Source organism: Meriones unguiculatus, chromosome 8 (assembly GCF_030254825.1).
Source record: "Meriones unguiculatus strain TT.TT164.6M chromosome 8, Bangor_MerUng_6.1, whole genome shotgun sequence".
NCBI lineage: Eukaryota > Metazoa > Chordata > Mammalia > Rodentia > Muridae > Meriones > Meriones unguiculatus.
Window position 1 is genome coordinate 558,788 of NC_083356.1, and position 20,871 is coordinate 579,658.

The 20,871-nt window shown below is 52.1% G+C and overlaps 1 long non-coding RNA gene across 1 annotated transcript; it reads left to right on the forward strand.

Moving 5' to 3' along the window:
• The first annotated feature begins 320 nt into the window (after positions 1–320).
• LOC132655720 (uncharacterized) lies at positions 321–5,368 on the forward strand. The gene is made up of 4 exons (XR_009593506.1): positions 321–1,343; positions 1,941–2,099; positions 4,214–4,306; positions 5,067–5,368. It is a non-coding gene; the product is annotated as an uncharacterized LOC132655720 (long non-coding RNA).
• Positions 5,369–20,871: the final 15,503 nt, after the last annotated feature.

Genomic DNA, 20,871 nt, shown 5'->3' on the forward strand with positions numbered 1-20,871 from the left:
CCAGCACAGCCGGAAACTCCGCTCCCCTCCTGGAGGGTCCCTAAGCGCCTATTGAGGTGAGCAGGTTTGGGAGCCTGGGTTCCTCCGCTGTACTTAGTTCAGACCCTGGGGAGAAGAAGAGGGGTCCCTCTCACCTCAAACCCAAACTCTGCTTCCTTCCCCAAGTCCTTGGGGGGGGGGACTTTTTCGAAGTTCCTTCCAGTTGAATGTGTTTTCCCAACTCTGGGTCTCTCTGCCCTACTTTCTTTTTTCTTCCCCGATCTCAGGAACACCCCCACTCCTCCCACCCCCTCCAGCTGCCCCTCTAGCGCCCCAACTGAGGAGGGAGAAGATTCCCTAAGCCCAAGGCTGATGTTCCCACCCCCAGCCCAGAACCCTCGGAGGGCCGAAGGTCAGAGTTCACCTGCAAAGAGCGCAGGGTGGAGAGAGCGGAGAGAACCGGAGCCGCAGATTCCGCGGGAAGCTTCGCGCTCCCGGCCAGCTCACCTGCTCCGGACAGGCTCCTCAAGATTTCCGTCCGCTCAAAAGTTTGTCCCCTTCGCAGAGGATTCCAGAGAAGGCGCGCACTGGACCTGGGGGGGGGGGGGGGGGTGAGAAGCCCGGGAGGGCGCGGGCGCCTGAACTAAAGCGCCCGGAGAAGCGGGGCGTGTGAGCGTTCCCCAAGTGCCGGCGAGGCGATCCGCGGGGCGTCCGGGAGTGCCGGGCTGCTAGGCCCGCGGGGTGCTGCCGCAGGGGTGCGACCCCAGGGCAGCTGAAAGAAAGCACAGAGCCCTAGGTGCTGGAACCCCGGCTGGTGTGCCCCCGCCCACAACATTCCCCCGACCCCTTCTGGGGCAGCGCTCAGGATCCCCACTTGTCGGAAAGAGAGGATGAGGGTCCCCTAAGCCCCACCCCGCCCCCGCGTTACTACCGCCATCCCCACCCCGAGCCGAGGGACAGACAAGAATTGCTACTAGAAATTCGATCTATTGGTACAAGGCACCACGTGCTCGTGGGCTGGCCAATGACCAGGCCGCCCGGGATGAGCTAATAATGGAAGCAATTTGTAACTTTCAGTAGCTCTCTAGGCCTAGGTACCGGTGGGAGAGAGGCTGGTGAAGGGGAGACAGCACCCCCAGGTTTTTGGCCCAGCCCATTTGTCTGGGGGCGCTCGGACCCCCTAGCCCTCCTTTTCCGTAGCAAGCAATCCCGGGCAGGGCTCTTCGCCCATCCCTGACCGCCAGCACAGCCAGGTAAGCTGGTCCTGGCTCCTCGACATCCACTTCTTCAGGCACCTGCGGTCCAGCTCCCTCCTTGCTCCATCAGACAACTGCAATCCAATTTTGTTTCTCTCTTAATCGAAGGTAAAGTTATCCTCTTGTTTTCTTTAGCGTAATCCTATTTGCGGGCAGTTGAGGCCTTTGTACTTCCCGTAGGGGCGGAGGACTGGCTAGATCCCCTCCTTCTCTGAGGGGCTCTACTCCGGGACAGTTCACTTCTCCCTGGAATGAACTGTGTGGTTTGCGCGCTAGTTCTTCAGCGACATCAACTTCGCCTCCCTTCTCCACCCCAGTCTTTAGGCATTGTTTACAAACAGTCGCTTGCCATAAATTTATTCGTTAACTAGTTTTTATGCTGGTCAGAATCTCCAGGGATTTTTTTTTTCCCCTCCAGGTGGACTGGGATTTAGTTTTGCGTTGGTCCTTTTTGTTTTGGAAATGACTTTATTGTTTGGGAAACCCTATGGGGTGTGAACTAGCTTCCCGGCTTGCCCCTGTGGGAAGAACAATGTGACCACTGTGATGTAGTTTACACACTTTCTTCACTTTTATTTTTGCCTTGACTCTCATGTACTCACTCCAGTTTGAGAAAACTAACCTTGTGTTTACCCCTTTGTGTGCTAAGCCGTTTGTGTTGTTTCCGAAGCTTTATCATCTTGCACGTTTCTCTCTTTTTCCCAGCTCATCTAGCCTCCTCCATCTCAGAAGCCGTCTCAGCTTTACCTCACCCCTCCCCCAGCCTCAGAGGGGTGCTGAGGAGGAAGAAGCCACTGTCCTGTTCCTCCACTGCCCCCACTGGGGACTGCTCCCTCTGCTCCTGAGGTCTCCTGAGATAGGAAGGTCAGAATGTCCTCCAGCTTGTCATCATTTTAGGCTGAATTTCCTTCCATTTGTTTGTTCTGAGCAGCTCTTTGGTACACAAAGTTGAATTTTTAATTTTTGCCTTTTCCCTTAAGTTTTAGAAAAATGCAAGCAAGTTTCATTTCTGCCTGCTGGGCCTTTTATTTCCTGGGGGAGAATTCCCAGAAGGGAAACATTTATTTTCACTTTACTTTTGGGAAAGCTGGGGTCAGAAGTAGTGGGGTATCCCTTTTGTTCACATGTTTGTGTTTGAGCTAGCATTTAACAATGTATGTGGCCCTGCCTGGTCTGAAGCTCTACTATGTAGACCAGGCTGACCTCCAACTCAAAGAGATCCACCTGCCTTTGCCTCCCAAGTGCTAGGATTAAAGGTTTGCACCATCACTCCTGGCTAATTCTGCCTTTTTAAAAATATCACTAAGAAGGTAAACTACTAGAAAATGTGATCGAGTTCCAATCTATTAAAAATTATTGAATCTACAAAAATAAAATTGCAAGAGTAACTCACACACTCTGGGAGGATGGGCCCTGGGTGACTGTATCTGTGCCTTGTGCCTCTGCTGGGCAGAACAAGAGGAAGCTGCTCTGTCCCAGCCCCGTTGTCACATTGATATTCTGGGCACATGTGGCCCAGCTCCCATCCGCTTCTCCAAGTATGAATCTAAATTACTATTAATAAGGGCCGCTCCTAGCTAATTGGCATTAAAAGAATTCATTTCAATTTGTTAATATTAAATGAACACCCTGCACTTTAGCTCCCTTCCTCTCCCTGGATTCCCAGATGAGTGATGGGAAGCAGGGCGGGGGAGCAGGCAGGATTTTATGTCTGGCTGTCTAGCTTGGCCACTGCTGGGCCTTCCCTGGGGGTGTGAGGCCAGCATGGTGGGGACCTGATGGTCTTATTATTTATCATCCTGTAAAGCAGGAACTGTGGTAGAGGGTGGGTGAATGGGAGTCAAAGGAGAGACACAGAAGGGTTTAAGGGGTAGTGTGGTGGAGAGAGGGGCCTAGGAACATGGGAAGGAAAGGCAGTGGGTGAAGAGAAGTTTGGAAATACAGGGTTGTGGGCAGTGGGTAGGACAGATTCATGAACAGCCCCTGAAGCTGAAAACCCAGTCCCAGGGTTAGGGAGGTAGCTGGGGCCCTGCCGCTGCTAGCATGTGACCTTCAACTTTTCGGTCAGTTCTGTCTCCTGTTCTGTAAAGCAAGGATTATAATGAAGGATCTGTCTTAGGGTTGTCTGGGATTCCGTGAGACACACAGGATGCGTTCTGCATGGTATGAGCACAGAGACGACCCTACTGCATGGCTCACTTTCTGCCCAGTAGTTAAGAGCCCTCGGCCAGCTTCTGGGTGGGACTCTCAGTCTTGCCTTGAATTACTTGTATGTTCTCCAGGCATACAACTAGTTATTAGGCTCTCTGCACTCCTATTTTCTGGTTGGTACTAGAGTTCATGGCTCCTGGGATCAGGTGAGGAAGAAAGAAGGGTATTTCAGTGCAAAGGACCCAGAACAACTCCTCTCATGCTGCAGAAAGTTAGCTGCTACGAACACTGTCACGCTCTGGAAGCACAAGGTGTGGATGAGGAGGTTGAGAAGGCTCCTTCCAGCTGAGCACACTGGGGTTTGCCAGGACTACTCTCCATCCTTAGCACCTGGGGCTGGAGGGTGCAGGGAGACAGCCAGAAACCCTGGAGGCTATGGGGAGTCAGTTCTTTCCTGTCTCTGTTCTAGCTCCTGGGTTGATGGTGCCCTCCCTCCCAGTGCCCCTTCTCTTTTCCTTGGGTGCTATTGATGGAGAATTTGCTTTGACCCCACATTTCCCTACAGTGACAGGGCAGCCTCCAGAGAATGATCTGGAGATGTGGTATGTGGAAGAGTCCAACACTTACTAAACCCTCTGTGTTCTAGACAGGAGGCAAAACAAGATCCAAGGAGAGAAGGACCTGGCAAAGTCACAGTAATAAAATATCCAGGTTGGAGTCTGAGCTCTGATCTTTATTCTTTATTATAGGAAAAAATATACAAAACCATTATATGCTTAAACTACAGTAGCCATGGAGACTTTTCTTTGGGTTCTGTTCTGAGACAGGGTTCTGTTCTGGCCTGAAACTTGCTTTGAAGCCAAGGATGACCTTGAACTTCTGGTTCTCCTGGCTCTGCCTCCTAAGTATTGGACTTACAGGTAGGAGCACATCTGGTTTGTAGAAACACATCTTAATACCTTCCTGTGCTGTACGCTTCTGAAGGAGGAGGGGGAAGAGGCCATCTGAGGGGAAAGGCAGGGCACAGATAAAGTTAGAGGGCAGCGTGGTGCCAGAGCACCAGAGCAGGTGGAGTGGACGTGTGTACGGGGAGGGGATAATACTCTGATATTCCATGTGAGAAGACTTCCCAGAGGAGGTAACTATAGGTCAGGATTGCAGTGGATGTGAAGGGAATGAGGAGAGAAAACAAAGGGAAGAAGTTAAACACTGGCGAGGAAGAACCACGCCATGGCTGGCTAAGAGTAGAGAGTGGGCACATTTGCCCTGCTGGCACCAAGTAAAAGTAATCACTGCTCACGGGGGGGCATACCGTGTGCGCTCAGTGCTCACAATAATCTCGGCAAGTGGTTTGTAGCGCTTCTGAAAGTCAGCTTTGGGTCACACGGTAGCTGAGTGGTGCTGCCTGCTGAGAAAGTCCCCCATCCATTCCAGATTCAGTCTGTCCAGTGGCCCCGGTGGCAACTGTGGAAAAGGGGTTTGCAGTGGGTGATTCCATGAGAGGGAGTGGTCAGGCAGTGGAGACAGAAACCATCCTCATACCCACATGATGAAGGATGAAGGACAGAGCTTCTCAGTCACTGCCCTGGGAGTGGTTTTGTTTTTGTCCTTTCCCCAGGGATGTCTAGCAGGGATTTGAGTCCAGCTGTCACAGAAGCCCATTCTTTTCTTATATGTCAGCACAGAGCCTTCTATCCCAGCGCCACTTCCCAGCACTCTGGCCAGGTGTGGCCAGTGGAACCAGACCCAGTGAGGAACCCCAGCTGAGGACACAGGAAGTTCTTTGCGTCCCATTTCTCCTGTTCTGGACAGATGCTGAGATGAGGTCTGGCTGAAGAGCAAGTGGTCCCTGGCAGAGAGCAAAGCAACAGTGTTGAGAGACCCAAGTCCCCAGGTGACAGGTGGGAGACGCTGAGCAACTCCCTTCTCCCTTCTGCTGCCATTTCCAAGACAAATAAATGGTTTCCTTTGCTGCTTCTTGAGGCCTTTTTACCTTTCTTGAGCAGCCTTCCTAATCCTCTTTTCTCACAGCACATCTGCTGACTTAATCTCATGTTAAGACTCACACCTACAGTGCGATAAACGATGATGACACTGGCTGAGCCAGAGACTGGGCTGAGCCTGCACGGCCCTGACAGCCCTTAGAAAGAGGCGTGCCGGTGAACATGCTGTGGGTGCCACAGCTGACTTGTACCTTTTATTTTGGTTTTGCTTTGTCTCTGGTGTTTTGAGATAGTCTTCACTCTGTAAGACAGGCTGCATAGCACACGCTGGCCTTTTTATCAGTTCTTCCTGCTTCAGCCCCCGAAGGCTTAAATGAGAGCTGGGAGCCTTCATGCCTGGAATTTGGGTGGATGTTGCCATGCAGTCTAGGCTAACCTTGGATGTGTAATCTCCTGACTCGTAAGTGCTGGCATCACAGATGTGCACCAGCATGTCAGGCTCTGGGATGCTCACTGGACCAAATCCTGTCCTCAGGTCAGAACTGGGGGGAGCCTGGAGAGCAACCCCAACTAGCTTGTCTCCAGTTAACCAGAGGGGCGCAGGAGTTCCTGTGCTTCGCTCAAGCACCACAGGGGAGACTCACTTTACATGTTGGGGTGCTGTGTAAGGCTTTAGTAAAGAAAGGGGCTGGGCATGGTGGCACAGACCCATAATGCAAGCCCTGAGGTGGAGGCGGCTGGATCACTTCAGGACCAATTTCAGCTGTATCTCAAAACAACAGAGGAGCCAGAGAGCAGGTCAAAACTCCCCATAACTACGATTCTCTTATGTCTCTAGACAGCCAGGGTCATCTAGAATGTGGTGGGTGGGTGCGTGCGTGCGTGTGTGTGTGTGTGTGTGTGTGTGTGCGTGTTTCCTTGGCGAGAGCTTGAGATGTCGGGCTGCATCTGGACCCCAGGCATCATCTGCCTGCTCTCTTCCCTGAGGAGGGTGGTATGCACCTTTCCTCCATCCTCCTTGTCGCCAGATGGCCAAATGCTGGGGCCAGAGCCAAAGTCGGCAGTGGGACTCCTCAGCCCTCTCGTCTCTGCACATTTCTACATGGAACCAGGGCCCCTCTTCCCCTAGGCCCCACCTCTTAGCCCACCAGGAAGGAGAAAGGGAAATTCTCATAAATCCCCCTATTTATACAAGAAGACAGTGTGTTTCTTGTGCCAGAAGAAACACAGAGAGGGAGCTGTCAGGGAAGAAGGGACCCAGCCCCAGACCTTGAGAGTCAATTTATCTTCCCCAGTCAGGGCTTGCGGACTACTGCAGCACTGGCTGTGGGAGACGAGGCTGGGAGCTGGGGGCAGCCAGGGTAGTGCTGCCTGGCCTTTGTTTCTGACCTCAGCCTTTCTGCTTCCTCTCAGCGGCCCCTTCCCCTGACATTCTTTTTCAAAACATCTTTCCTGAGGTGTAACTCACGCACAGCACAACCCCACTTGTAATGGACAGTTGATGGCTTCAGTATTTTCACGGATGTGTGTGACTTTCAGCACAATCCGTTTAAGAGCATTCTACCCCCTTCAGAGAGCTGCCTCCTCCTCAGTGGTGTGGCCACTACCTGATCCCCCAGCTCCCTTCCAGCCTGCAGCCAGGGAGCTGTTTCCCACAGTAGTAAGTAGGTGGCCTGTGACTGGCTCCTTTTTCTTGGTCCATTGTGTTGCTGTGTCAAAACGCGTATCCATCCTTTGTTCCTGTTCATGGCTGAGTTGTTTGACAGTGGGAGCACCACATTCTGGGTATGTGCTCATCAGCACCCATTGGGTTGTGCCCATGTCCAGATATTATGATTCTCTCTTATGTCTCTAGATGGTTTGAATAATCTAGAATGAGGTCTGTGGCCAGGGATAGTCTGACTATAGAAGGCAGGACTTTGCCTGGCTCTCTCGCTCCTCCGCTTGTTCAGTTGCTGAGGAGGGCCACTGCCTTCCTCAGCAGCTCTCTCTGAGGCCCTTGCTATTCTTGGAGCCAGAGTGGATAGACAGGGAATACCTCTCCAAGGATGGCCCCATGGAAGCCTCTGTCTCAGGGTGCTGCAGTTAAGGTCTCTGGAGGCTCCCGGGACACGGGAAACTCAAGTTCTTGAAGGCAGAGCTGTTTGAGTCTCCCTGCCCCATGTCCCGTCTCACCTCTTTCAGTCCACTCTCTGCCAGCACCAGACATTGTCCTACCTGCATCAACTTGGCATACCAGTGGGAACATCACGATGTGTACAAGCGGTCCAGACCGTGCCAGGTTGCATTTGCTGAGTGAGGGCTGAGAGAATGTTCCATGCTCTGGGAACAAACTGTGGAGAAAATCAGTTATAAAGTACTTTCTGTTGTCACCCCTTTCCTCGTCTTCACAAAGGTGGGTGTACAGAGCATAAAACGCTACCTGTGTAACAGCTGCTATGTATTGGACCAGCGGCACACCAAAGTAGTTAGTTATCTGATTGCTTTTCATGTATTTTTTAAGGCAGAGTTTCATGTAGTCCAGGCTGTCCTAGAATTTTCACAGTGCAACTGAGAATAACCTTGAACTTTTGATCCTCCTCTCTTTACCTCTCAAGTGCTGGGATTTCAGGTGTGCACAAGATGCTTGATTTATATGGCACTGGGAATGGAATCTAGGGCTTCCTGCGAGCTCTCCTGACCACTGAGCCACAGCACCAACCTGCTTTCACCTCCCGAGAAAGTATAATAAAACCCATTTTGATTTCTCTTTACATTTATTCATTTATTTATTTACTGTGTATGTGCAAACATGCTTACATATCTTGTTCTGAGGACAACTTACAGGAGTAATTTCTCTCCTTCCACTCACTGTGTGGGTTCCGGAGATCAAACTCAGGTCAGACTTGGCAGCAAGTGCCTTTGCCAGCTGAGCCATCCCAACAACCCTAAGCATGCCCATTTTAAAGTAATAACTGGCAGCCCCTGCCTCTCCCTGCCCACCCGGAGCAGGTGGGCCGCACTCCCCTGCCCTGCGCAGTGGCCGCTCCTTCCTCGTGGGAAGGGTGGAAGGACCACTTGTCTTTCCAGGGCTTTGTCCCAGCACTTGCCGAGCTGCCTGTTTTTATGAGCAGGACAGAAAGAGCGCTGGGTTTTATCAGTGGAAGACTCAGTGGACCAGAGGGAAACCGAGGTGGAAACAGAAGGAGGACCTAGCAGGACAGGTAACCCAGGGTCAACAAGGGACCACTCAATCTTTGGCACCTGCTCAATCGGCTTTCTCCCCAATCTGGGTGGCACACAGCAAGCTTGAACATGGTGTTATTTTTGTTTGTATGACTTGATTCCTCACAGAAAATATAAAAGAGAGCCAAGGCTAGCTGATTATACAGAGAAGCTTGTGAGTCTATAGCCTATATACCCTGCTTAATTTTGCACAGTGGCATTTATGTGGGCCTTACTATGGACCGTATGCCCTTTGAACTTTTCCTTTTGAGATGGAGTTTCATATAGCACAGGCTAGCCCCAAGCTCACTGTGTAAGTGAGGCTTGCCTTGAATTCTTACCTTCCTGCCTGCGCCTCCCAAGTGCTGGAATTGCAGGTGTGCCCAGCTTGCCAGATGTTTTGTAACTATTAACTTGTCTCCATTCTATACCCACTTTTAAAATGGGGAAACTGAGGCACAGCTATCCAGTATCTTACCGAAAGTCACAGAGTCAGCATGTGGGCAATTGGTGCCCAGGGCCTGGCCTTGAGTCTATGAGGAAATGCTTCCCCAGTGTTCCTGGCACAGACATAGCATTTGGGAACTGTGGTTTCTCTGGCAGCCCCCCACCCCCCCAGTCTTTATGGCCCATTGGAAAACTCAAGCCGGGCTGTGGCTCCCACGGTGATGATCCTTCAGCTGCCTCCTTGGCACTGTCATCCGCGCCTCGTCTCCTGGCAGCGGCTCCAGCCAGGAGTACCTCAGCTGCTTGTGCAGATCAAGATTTCTCAGGAGAAGGAGCACACGGGGAGCCATGGAGCAGCTTGCTGTCTCCTGGCTGTCAGGAAGAGCGGATGAGTCACGTCTGAGTGCAGACGGCTGCAGTGCGGCCCAGCCCAGTGTGGAGAAGGCTGTCTGTGCAGCTAGCCTCTAAGCCATCTCGGGGGGTATCTGGAGCGGCCATTGCTGCTACTGCAGGTTCTAGAGGGCTTGACCTTGAAGTCCTGGTCTTCCAGCCTTCTGATTCTACATGCTGAAACATGCAGGTGTTGGTATACCCCCCGCCCCTGGCTGACATCTGGGGACTGAGCCCAAGGCTTCGAGCATCCTAGGCAAGCATCTTCCAGCTGGGCCATATCCCCAGCCCATGTCTGCAGTTTAAGAATTCTATCTCCTTCAGTTCTTCAGTGAAGAGCCTAATGTCTTCACTTAATGTTGGAACCCAACAGGCTTGCCTGGGCCCAGATGGGGAGGAGACAGGACAGTTTAGGCTCAGCCCAGTTTTACTTCTCCAAGATCCCTGAGAGAAAGAGCAGGGATTTGAATGAATGAATGTGCCCAACTTTCTCCTAATGGCCTCCATTAAGTAATGAAGAGTCATTGCTGCTAGTTTCCTTAAAAAAAAAAAAAAAAGCAGAAAGAATATGACAGGAAGGCTTGTGGTTAGACCACAGGAGGAACCCAGCACTCAGGCTACTCTGATGAGCATCTAACTGATGTTCCCACCAAATCCCTTATCCTCGTTTTTGTAGAGGGAGGACACTGGAGCACAGGAAGGCCAGCACCTCAGGCACCTGGGTGGACAAACCCACCTGAGGTCGGGACTGGGAAGGAAGAGACCAATCTTGGCTTACATGCCCTCCCTTGGCACAGCCCCAGGGACCTGGAACCTGCCTCCACCTCTGCCCAGCTGCGTGGTCTTGGGTGCATCGTCCACTTCTCTGTACCTGGAGCTTCCACGGGTGATGGCCCTACTCCACAGGCCTCTCGTGTGGGCCTGGCGAGTCTGCAGTGGAGTGCTTGGGAACAAGTGCTGAAAATGCAGCCTTTGGCAGCTGGAGACATGGTTCAGCAGTGAAGAGCCCCTGCTGGCCTCCCAGAGGACTTGGGCTACTGGCATCCACACTCCATGGCTCAGGAAAGCCTGTAAGTCCAACTTCAGGGGTTTGGTACCTTCTTCTCTCCTTTGAGGGCAACAGCGCACATACACACACACACACATACACACACACACACACACACACACACACACACACACACACGAGAGATGGCTCAGCAGTTAGCAGTTTTTTCTCTTGCAGGGGCTGGGCTTCAGTCTTACGTCACCAGTTCACAACCATCCCAGTTCCAGGGCATCTAACACCCTCTTGACACACGCAAGCCCCAGGCATGCCTGTTGTGCACATGTATACAAACATTTATACAGACATACATGTAGGCAAAGCACTCATATGCATAAAGTAAAACAGGTAAATCTAAACAATAATTTAGAAAATATGACCTCAGTTTGTAAAGAAAGAAACTTGCTGCCAAGCCTGAATTCTGTCCTGGGCTAAGGTTCCAAGTTCTGTTCCAGGAACCCACACTGTTGAAGGAGGAAACCAAGTCTGGAATTCATTCTCTCACTACCATACATACTGTGGCACTTGCACACTTACACATAGACACATACAAAATAAGTAAATGTCGACAACAGTAGCTGGATGGTGGTGCACACCATTAATTCTAGCACTTGGGAGGTAGAGGCAGGTGGATCTCTGTGAGTTCGAGGCTATCATGGTCTACAGAGTGAGTTCTAGGACAGCCAGGGCCACACAGAAATACTGTGTCTCAAAACACAAAACAAAAAATAAACAAACAAAAACAAAACACCAAACCCAAACAACAACAAAACAGTATTTTAATTGTAGCCTCAATGTTACTTCTGTTTCCTACCTCCTGGGAGCTATTTCCAGTATTCTGAGATCAGGGAAGTCACCCCAGATTCTGAAAATGGGGGAGCCCCCATGGGTGGGTATGTCTTAGGTGTGCCATTTTAGACAAGGTGGGTACAAAAGGTTCCCACGAGCCCTCAGCTTCTCCAAGTTGCAGACAGGCACACTGGAATAGCCCAGGAAGCCCCTGCCTATGGAAACTTTCATTTAAACACAGATTAGAGCTGGCATATGACTCTGGCAGTCAATTCAGCCATCCCAGGAGAGAGAAGAGTCAGCCAAGAGAACCAACTGAGATAAGGCAGGAGTTCAAACTTCAGGAGATACTCTTCGGAGTAGGCCAAAACAAGATTCCAGAATGAAGAGCCCTAGAAGCCCTCCTGCTCCCTCCCACCTCCTCTGTGCTCCACGCCAGATGGGCTGGGTTTTCCACTGTTTCCTCCCGTGCACAAGGAAGTGCGTGAGGCTTCGTCTCTGAGACCTATGAGCTCCGAGGTTTCACGGGAGCACTTGAGGACAAGGACATGGGAACTCTCCTGTCCTTTGGCTTGGACTCTTCTCATTGCTCCCGAAGCATGTGGCTGCTTGGCTGGCTTTTGGGAGCAGGTGCAAAGGTACCCAGCTGCTGGCTTCTTTGCGGGTGTCCGCCATGCCATGCCTAGGTGGGCCTAGAGCAAGGCTGCCTTTCTGGTTCTCATAAGCCACTCTGAGCTGGGGTGCTGAGATTACCACTCCCCCCTGGGTTAAGGTGGCATATGTTCCCTCTGTCACAGCACTGTGAGGGAGGCTGAGGATGACAATCCTCCCAGTTGTGCCCTGCTGAGTGTGGACTTGGAGAGCGTGTGTCGCCACAACCTTAAGAATCCCCAAATGGGAGCTGCAGTATTTCAGAGCGAGAACACGCTTTAGCTACAGCAAGAGAGAAGAGAGTTGAAACACTGGCAGAATGTCTAGGTTTGGTACAAACAGTTGGACCCCAGGTACCCTTTTCTGACCTTTGGACCAGGGATATCTGTGAGGCCGAGGTGGCTGGCAGGAGCAAGGGCAGAGGCGATGACCTCAAAAGGCCATGCTGGCCTTGGTCCCTATAACTGGGGGAAAGGACCTTAGCATATTGCCTGCCCCAAGACTCATAGACAGAGGTGTGCATCTGTGACTGGAGACACAAGGGCCAGCTGTGTTTCCTTCTTGCTTTCCTCCCTTTTTCTTCTGAGTGCCTGGTTGCCCACCATCTGGGCAGCTCAGAGAACAGCCCCCTGCCAAAGGCATGACAGCACTGATTTATAGACACACACACATACACACACACACACCTTGGCAAGCTCGGGCTGTGTGCCCAGAATCTCCTCTGCTCTGAGAATTGGTACTCCTCTTAAAGGGCTAGAGGAGAGGAGTGCAGGAATGTCCAGAAGGCAGGTTGGGCATTCTGAGGGCTGTAGAGAAAGGACTCTGCCCACAGGACTATGGGTGCTTATCATTCCCTGGGAAGCTTCACCACCCATTACAGCCCTCACCAAGTTAAATTCACATCATGTCTCTGAAAGCTCCTTTAGGCCAGGGCTAAACATCACTGTGTTCCTGACTATGAACTTGGTGTCCAGCACAATGCCAAGGTCTAACAGAGGCTCAAGGGGAGCCTGCTAAGCAGAGGGTAGAATAACCCCCAGAAACTCCTTCTGGGGGTCAGGGGTGAGGCTGCGCTTGCATGCCAGGGTTGGCAGGCCCTGACTGCACTGCTGCTACTCCCAGGGCCTCAGAATCTTTCCTCCATGCCTTCACATGATGGGGCCAACTGGCGACCCAGACCCAAGAGCTTTCCCATCTCTCAAAAGGAATGAGCACAGGAAGCAAGGCAGAGGCAGCTGTGGCCCCGCTAGTGAGAGGGCAAAGCAATTCCAGAGTGGAGGGTGAGGAATGGTTAAGCTGGGTGCCAAAGAAACCTCCTCAGAGTGAGTGTTGTTTTGAGAGAGATGGGCTCTCACGATCCCGCTTCAGCAGCTGGAGTGAGGGAATTGCAGATGGGCATCAGACTTTCCGAGTGTGGAGGAAACACAGGAAGGCTGGAGCACAGTATTCCTGAAATAGCCCAGCCACCTGCTGTGCACTCAGGTTCCTTGGCTGGCAGAGTGGGGGTGCTGCTTTCCCAAACCTCACACTACCTCTCTTCCAAGTTCTGAAAATCCATACCCTGCAATGCTGAGATCATTGGCTACAATCCCAGCAGCTCTGGTCTTTCCTGGAAGCTGGTTTAAGACAACAGTAAATCCCACCCTAGAGCTACTGAGTGAGCCTATCTCTAAAACAGACCTCAGGTGGCTGTCTGCGAACTCAAGGTAACGAGCATTGACCTAGATCACACACCTTAAGAGAGGGACAGACACATTAAATCCTTGGGATGGCCAGGGATGAAACTTCAGCTTTAAATCAAAGATGGGGTCTAAGGGGTACACATGCCTTCATACGTGTCTATGTGTCATGTGTGGATACACGTATTAGATACATTTCTCTTTACTGTAACAGAATACCTGACAAAAGCGACTTAAGGAAGAAAATGTTTATTTTGGCTCACAGTTTAAAGGTACAGTCCATCATGGCAGGGAGGCCATGGTCACGGCAGTGGGTCACATCCCATCTGTAGCCAGGAAGCAGAGAGTGATGAATGTGGGCACTCAGCTGGGCTTCTCCTTTTTATTTTCCTCTGGCTATGGGGTGGTGCCCATGCTTAGGACGGGTCTTCCCATGTCAACTATCTAATCTGGAAAACCTGTTACAGACATGCTCATGAGCTGTTTTTTTTTTTTTTTAATGTATATTTATTTAATTAACCTAGAACACAATGCTGGGCAATAGTTACTCCATCCTAAACCTCCAAGCCTGCATAGTTTCCTCCCATTTATATTTCCCACATTATACTTGCTTTTAGTCATATCTTAGGTCCAGTTCATCTCTCCTTGTGGCTATAAGTCCTCTCCTGCCAAATCTCTCATGAGCTGGTTTTAATGGTGTTCTCAAGCCCGTCAAGTTGGCAACCCCACAGCGTGTGTGGGCACGTATGCCTCTGTGACCAGGAGTAAGTGAGTGTGCATGTGTGCACGTGGGTGTGTCTCCGCCCCCAGGCCTGCGGGCTGTCTGAGCCTGTTCATGTCCACAGTCCTTTTCTTCCGTGGCCGTGGGTTCTTGCTGCCCTTCTTTTCCCCACCTCTGCCTGCAGCTGTAAGTGAAGAGGGTCCAGTACCCTCGGGTGCTAGGGACACCTCTGCAGCAGGCCAGGCAGGAGAGCCCTTGCTCCTGACCTCAGGCAATCCATTTATCTGACCCAAGTCTCATAAAGGCTTCCTGATGAGCCCAATCGCTTGTTAATGGTTATGAGCTGAGACTTGGGATTTATGGCTGAGGTTCAGTGGCCACGAATAGGCACAAGCTATCTGCGAGGCCAGGCTGTGTGTGACTTCCTTTCATGGAGGCCCAGGATAGCAGGACAAGCTCTACCCTGAACTTGGGGCAAAGAGCACCATCACTCCGGGTGGGAAAAGGAACCTGTGGAAGAGATTTCTAAGAGCAAATGCACAGGCCTGAGTGCCAGGGAAGCAGACCTCGTTCTGTGTATTTGGCCAGAGGAAAGGGGTATTGTGACAGTGGAACAATGTGCAAAGGTTGGGAGCCAGACTAGCTTGGGAGCCTCATTTTCCTGACCTGTTGATGGGCCCTGTGACACCATCTCAGGCTCCTGCATTAGGTGAGGGACACCCGGAGTGCCACTGTGCAGTTTGAGCCAGTAAGGGTTGAGACTTTAACTCCAGAACTTCCACAAACCTGCCAGGGTTCCAACACTGCTTTCTCACTGACTCTGTGGCCCAGAGCCTTTCTAGACCCCAGCTACTCCACAGTCACTAAGAGAAACTGAATGCAAAGTCCTTTCATCTTCTCGATGCTCTGAATTTCATAGTCCTAGCTGGAGCCCGTGGGTGAGGTGGGCATGCTCGCTGCCACTGCGCCTCGAAGCTCAGCTAGACATTCTTGCCCTCCTGGTGTCGTCTCTGAGAGCCGCCTCTGGCTAGGTGTTAGGCCCTGTTAGGCGTCCAGGAGAACAAAGGGAATTAGGAAAGACTCTGGAGCAGCTGGGCACTCACAGGAAGAGGACACACTCGTGTGTTCTGCAGGGCCATGCCTCAAAAATAAATAAATAAACAAGCACACCTCTCTCTCCCTTTTCACACAATAATACACACATGGCACACATGTTTATATATGCATGTACACACACAGAGCACCAGGTGGGGGAGGGAGAGGGAGAGCAGCAAATCCATAGTATATGACCAACTGAAAGGCAAGCCAAACACAGCAGAGAAGTGCCCACAGAGGGCCCGGATGGAGGAGACGATTGGTAAACTCCAGTGTTGATCAGGATCTTCAGGCCTCTCCACAGAACAGCCTGGAGTCAGTCGGCTAGGCTGGCCCAGTGCGCATCCTCCTGCTCTCCATCCTCCACCCTCCCCCAGGCACCGCGGCCTAGTGTTGAAACCCTGGACGTCTCTGGGGACGTGGACAGCAGCCAACTCAGTGACGTTTCCTGAGCACATGTTCTGTGCCTGGCGGTGGGCCAGGAGCGGGGGTGAAGGAGGGAAATTAGACTTGATCCCTGTTCCCAGGATGCCACGGCCGCGTAGAGGGGCCGTCTCTATAAACAATGGCAAGGCCGCGTGCTCAGGGACAGCATTGCACAGCCCACAGGTGGCCTGCGCTGTTGGAAAGGGGGGCTAGAGGGAGACACGCACGGCCGCTTTCTACAAACCTGTTGTGAAAGGTTAAAAATGTACAAAAGCACACAAGAGGAACAACATCATAATCTCGGGGCAGCTCCGCAGCGATTCAGAGCTGAGGGCCACTGTAGCCGAGAGAGGACTCGGGCTGGAGCTTCAGGCAAGGCTGAGGCAGGTGCAAACGCCGCCTGCGCCTTGGCTCTCCTGGTGGGGGGAAGTCTCCAGGCGACTTCCACGGAGAGCTGCTGGGAGCAAGAATCCGAGGCCTGGCGAGGGCGAGGGCGGGCCCTGCAGGGCACTGAGGGCGCAGGGGGGCCCTCCGCTCCGCCGGGCGCGCGGCCTTAAATATTACCCCGGAGTTTTCAATTATCTCTTCTTAATGGATTTGCAGGGGCTCTTTTATCAAGCGCGGGGTGGCTGGGTGTGGGGGTGCGGGGAGCGCGCGGCGAGGGCTGGAGCTGGGAAAATGGCCCATATTTCAATATTAAAGCCCTTTACGATCGTCAGCAGCATGAAAGATGCTGCAAATAAAGCGGAGCCGCCCGCGCCAGCCTCTCCATCTCGCAGGTTTTAATTAACGCTGAGGGGGAGGCAGCTGCTGGGCGGGGTCTGAGCCGGGCCAGGGACGGTTCGCGCACCGAGCTCGCTCAGGTGCCAGGGTCCCGAGGCCGCGGACGACCGCGCACTGAGCGCAAGAGGTGCGAAGGCTGGGCGGCTGGGGCTACTGCGAGGGCCTGCTCCTCTTCCAGCCCCCCACCTTCTGCCGCCTGCTCCAGCCAGCGGCCCCCAGCCGTCCCGAGCAGGAACTCCGTGTGACCCGTCCCCCATGCCCCCCCCCCCCCAGCGGCAGTTCCAGGACGTCTGCTCTCCCCATCACCCTCTTCCCCGCCCGCCCCGCTCTCCGCCGTGCAGCGCACACAGAAGCGCCTCTGTTTGGCCTTGGCAGCGGCCTGGCCCAACAGCTTGCTCCTGAGCGGCAGACTCATCCGTCAGGCGGGACGGATGGAGCGACGGCAGGCTGCCCGCTCCGAGGATTCCCTGGGGAGCCACCTCTGGCCTGGGCCCAGACTCCTTTCTTTCCCTCTCTCCGCCTCGCCAACTTTGCCCCCAATCGCCTGCTCAGCACAGTTCTGTGTCCAGGCTCTTTGGGCTCCCAACACTCCTAGCCTGGGTCCTAGGGTCCGAAGGACCCACTGGACTCAAGGGCCACACTGAGCTGTTCTCTCCTCACCTATGTGCTCATGGCAGGCTCTAACTCTGGCTTGAAAAAGTCATCGGTCTCAGCGGACCACGATTCTAAACTAAACCCGCAAATCGACACTCACGGTTTACAACAAGCAAACTTTACACAGTAGAGAGACTGGAAAAATGATACAAATAAAGGACACGGTCTTTATTCCGGAGAATCTCCAAGTGCTTAATCACTACTGAAATGTTTGGGGAAGCTAAATTCTCTTATTGTGTTGCAGAGCTGGCAATTACCTACTTGACAAATTCAGTTCGGTTGTGTATGTTTTCTGAGACAGAAGCTCACTTAGCCCAGGTTGGCCTCAGGTTCACTCAGCTGAAGGTGACCTTAAACTTCTCATCTTCCTGCCTCCGCCTCCTAGATTCTGGGATTACAGGGGCTGCACCCCGGTTTGTGCAGTGCTGGGTGTGAATTCCACGCTTTCTGCTTGCTAGACAAGCACCCTACCAACTCCCAGGACAGTGAAGTCTACGTCAGATCAAAAGAGAGGAGGAAACTTTTTAACGTGCGGTTTTCTTGGTGTCAACTTGGTGTCGAGCAACGGAACAGAGAACAAAGATGGGCTGTTAAGTGCTACAGGGATGTGAGCAATGGGGGAGGACTGAGCATTGAAGCAGCTTGAGCTTATTGTAGGAGGTCCTGCAGAAGAAGCTGGGTTCGGAGAAACGTGGTTTCTAAGGTAGGAGAGAGTGTATATTTTGCTTCAGTTGAGAAACAATGTATTTTTGAATACAACCTATTTCTCTTGCAATAGACAGGATGCGAGTGGCAATGGAGCCCTCAGGTGAGACAGCGGGAACTTCCATGAGGCTGGAGACCAAGCTGAGTGGGCAGGGAGCTTGAGGCACCCTCCTGTGCTTGGCAGTGGGCTACAGAAAGGACCCAGCACTGTGGGACTAGGTTCCCTCCTCTTGTACCATTAGAAGCTTTGAGAACATGGTCACTGAAGGCTGATTCCCCATACTCCTGATATCACTGGGGGAGAGAGAAGCAAAGACACTCCCCTCTCCCCTGAACTGTGAGGAGAGAGACCTGGTGCCCAGAACACCACTGTGAGCACAAAGAACCAGCTGATCAAATCATAGGGACATAAATGAGGAGCTCATGGTCCATGAGAAAACAACCCACTCCTTTGTTCTGTCATCTCTTTGAAAGCAAGGCTACAGGGTCCCTGCCTTGATTCAGTGACTGGTCACAACTATGACCAAGAAGACAGGACTTCTGCCTTGTCCCTATGAGCATCATAGAAGACACAAATAGGTGGCTGGAATCTAAGGTTTTATGTCTATGAAGGGAAAGGGATGCTTGCCATGGCCGGGCATGAAGGGCACCTAGTCTCGTGACACAGGGGAGGCACTTCTCAGTCTCCCCCAAGGATATGAACTCTACCCTGTGGCAGGGAGACAGCTGCTCTGGCCTAGAGTTTGAGTGCCTGTTCAGTGTCTAGCCAGTCTGTGGCCAACCAGGCCAAGACAGACTTCTTGCTTCTAGGGTGTCCAAGACTGCACTAATGCTCCCCTTCCCACTCCAACAGGGAAGCTCCACCAGGCCCAGCCAACCAGGGAGGAGCTTATCAGTTGTTTTCTCACACCCCGCCTCAGGGCCCAGCTATCTGAGAAGGCTAATGAAGGGAAGGCTCTGTGGAGGGCCTCATTCTTTCCTCCTTCTCTCTGCTGATAACAACTTTGAGACAAACCAGACCGAAGGGAAAAATAGCACCCACCACCACCAAAGAGAACCCCCCAGATGATCTGTCTATCTAGCTGATGCTGGAAGAAGGGAAGAGAACCATGTCATTGCTCCAATGAACTCGGAGCCCATGTCAGTGATCCTGCCTCTACTGGTCCTGTGTCTGGCCTGGGAAGGAATGGTGGGGGAGGCAGCCAGGCAGGGCAGGACAACAGGAACCACTGTAGCACAGGCAAAGCCGGGGCTGCAGCACCTGAGCACTGAGGTCTCTGCAGCAGGGCTCATCACATGATGCCAGAGGTGAGTGCAAGCTCTTAACAAGTCAAACAGGCTAAAGCAGAAAGTGATGGCCTCCACAGGGCCTGCCTGTGGGTTGAAATTTGACTTTTCCCTACAATACAGAAAACAGACCAATTTAGTATTCTTTTATTTGTTATCCAGTCTTCATGTTTTGACAAGATGCTGATAATGTTTCATCAGCTCTTCTGTTACATTTTCAAAACAAAATGAATCATTTCAGATAAATGCCCTTTAGTCCCCCTTCCAGTATACATGCCTCCTGCCCATGGGTATCGCCAACATCAACTTGGGCTGGTTCTCCCAGCCATGCTTCCATATTTATAACACATAAGCATTTCCAAAAATAACAGACTGCTTCAGAGCATTCTAAAAGCTGTCCAACTGCTACAACTCATAGAAATATTTTTTCTGCACTTAAAAAAGGTCTTTATTTGACATTTGTAGCAGAATGTGGGCAAGAATAAAACTAGGCTATGGTTTCTGAGCAGGGCAGGGTGATGTTGGCAGGGGTGGGGCAGAGCAGTTGGCACTCAAGAGAGCCGGCACCTACAGAAGCTGTGGGGGTGGGATTGTGGTGCGCATGGCTGCTTTTCAGCACCACGAACAGGGCTGTGACCTTGGGGAAGACGCCCTGTATTTGTTGACAGGGAGGCGTGTCCAACCGAGAGACCCAGGATGAACCCCAGGTTTGTCCAGTGTGACTCACTGAGTGACAGCCCCAGTGCCCAGGAGGAGAGAGCCCTGGCAGAGAAACTGGGTTGCTCAGAAGATGACCCCACAACTGATGAGGCTGATGGCAGTTGGCATCCCGGGCTCCTGGTGCCAGGACCCAGAGATGGTATGAAGGGAACGCTTAGTCTTGCTGGGGGCAAAACTGACAGTTGATCTGCAAGCCAGACCCCAGCTCACCTTTCCCAGGAGGGCAACTGTGGGGCCCAGCCTTTGTGCCCACACAGAAGACCTGCTGCCCTTTGTGCTGCAGGTCCCTGCAGCCCATTAGCCAGGGCAGACCAGAGGGGGAGGAGAGGGGGAATAAGTGATTCTAGAAACATAAAAACCTTGACAGACTCCCACACTTGCAATTTGGCTCCCATTCTATATTCATCAAGAAGACAAACAGACAGTGATCACAATTGCTTCCTGGAGACTTCTTCCTGACCACTCTAGTCTCTCATTCAGGGAAGACAGTGAAATACAGCTGCTTTGCTTCTGCTGAGACTCCATGCACTGACCCTAGCTCGGAAGTCTGCCTTCTGCAAAATGGAGTAAACCCTCCAGGCTGCTCCAATCTCTGCCTGCTCTGTCCACGCCTGGCCACTCCCCTCCCTCTGCTGCTAGTGCACCTGCCAACAGTCTCTTGCTTGGGACCCTAAACTTCTCATTCCTGCCCACTGCCCACTGCACTGGTTTTCTGAGCCCCAGAATTCTCTGCTTTTGACTTTCTTCTTAGCTTCTCCCTTGAGCATCCCATAGCATAGATCTATAATTCTTTGGGTTCTGGCTATGGCTCGGCACCCTGTTCTTGCTTCTTCCCTGGGATCTTCTGAGGATAATTCTGAACTCTGTTTCTCTTGCCTTCAAAACCTGAAAGGTATCTTCTTCTCTGGGTGCAATCCCTACAGCCACCAAAAGACTCACCAGAGCA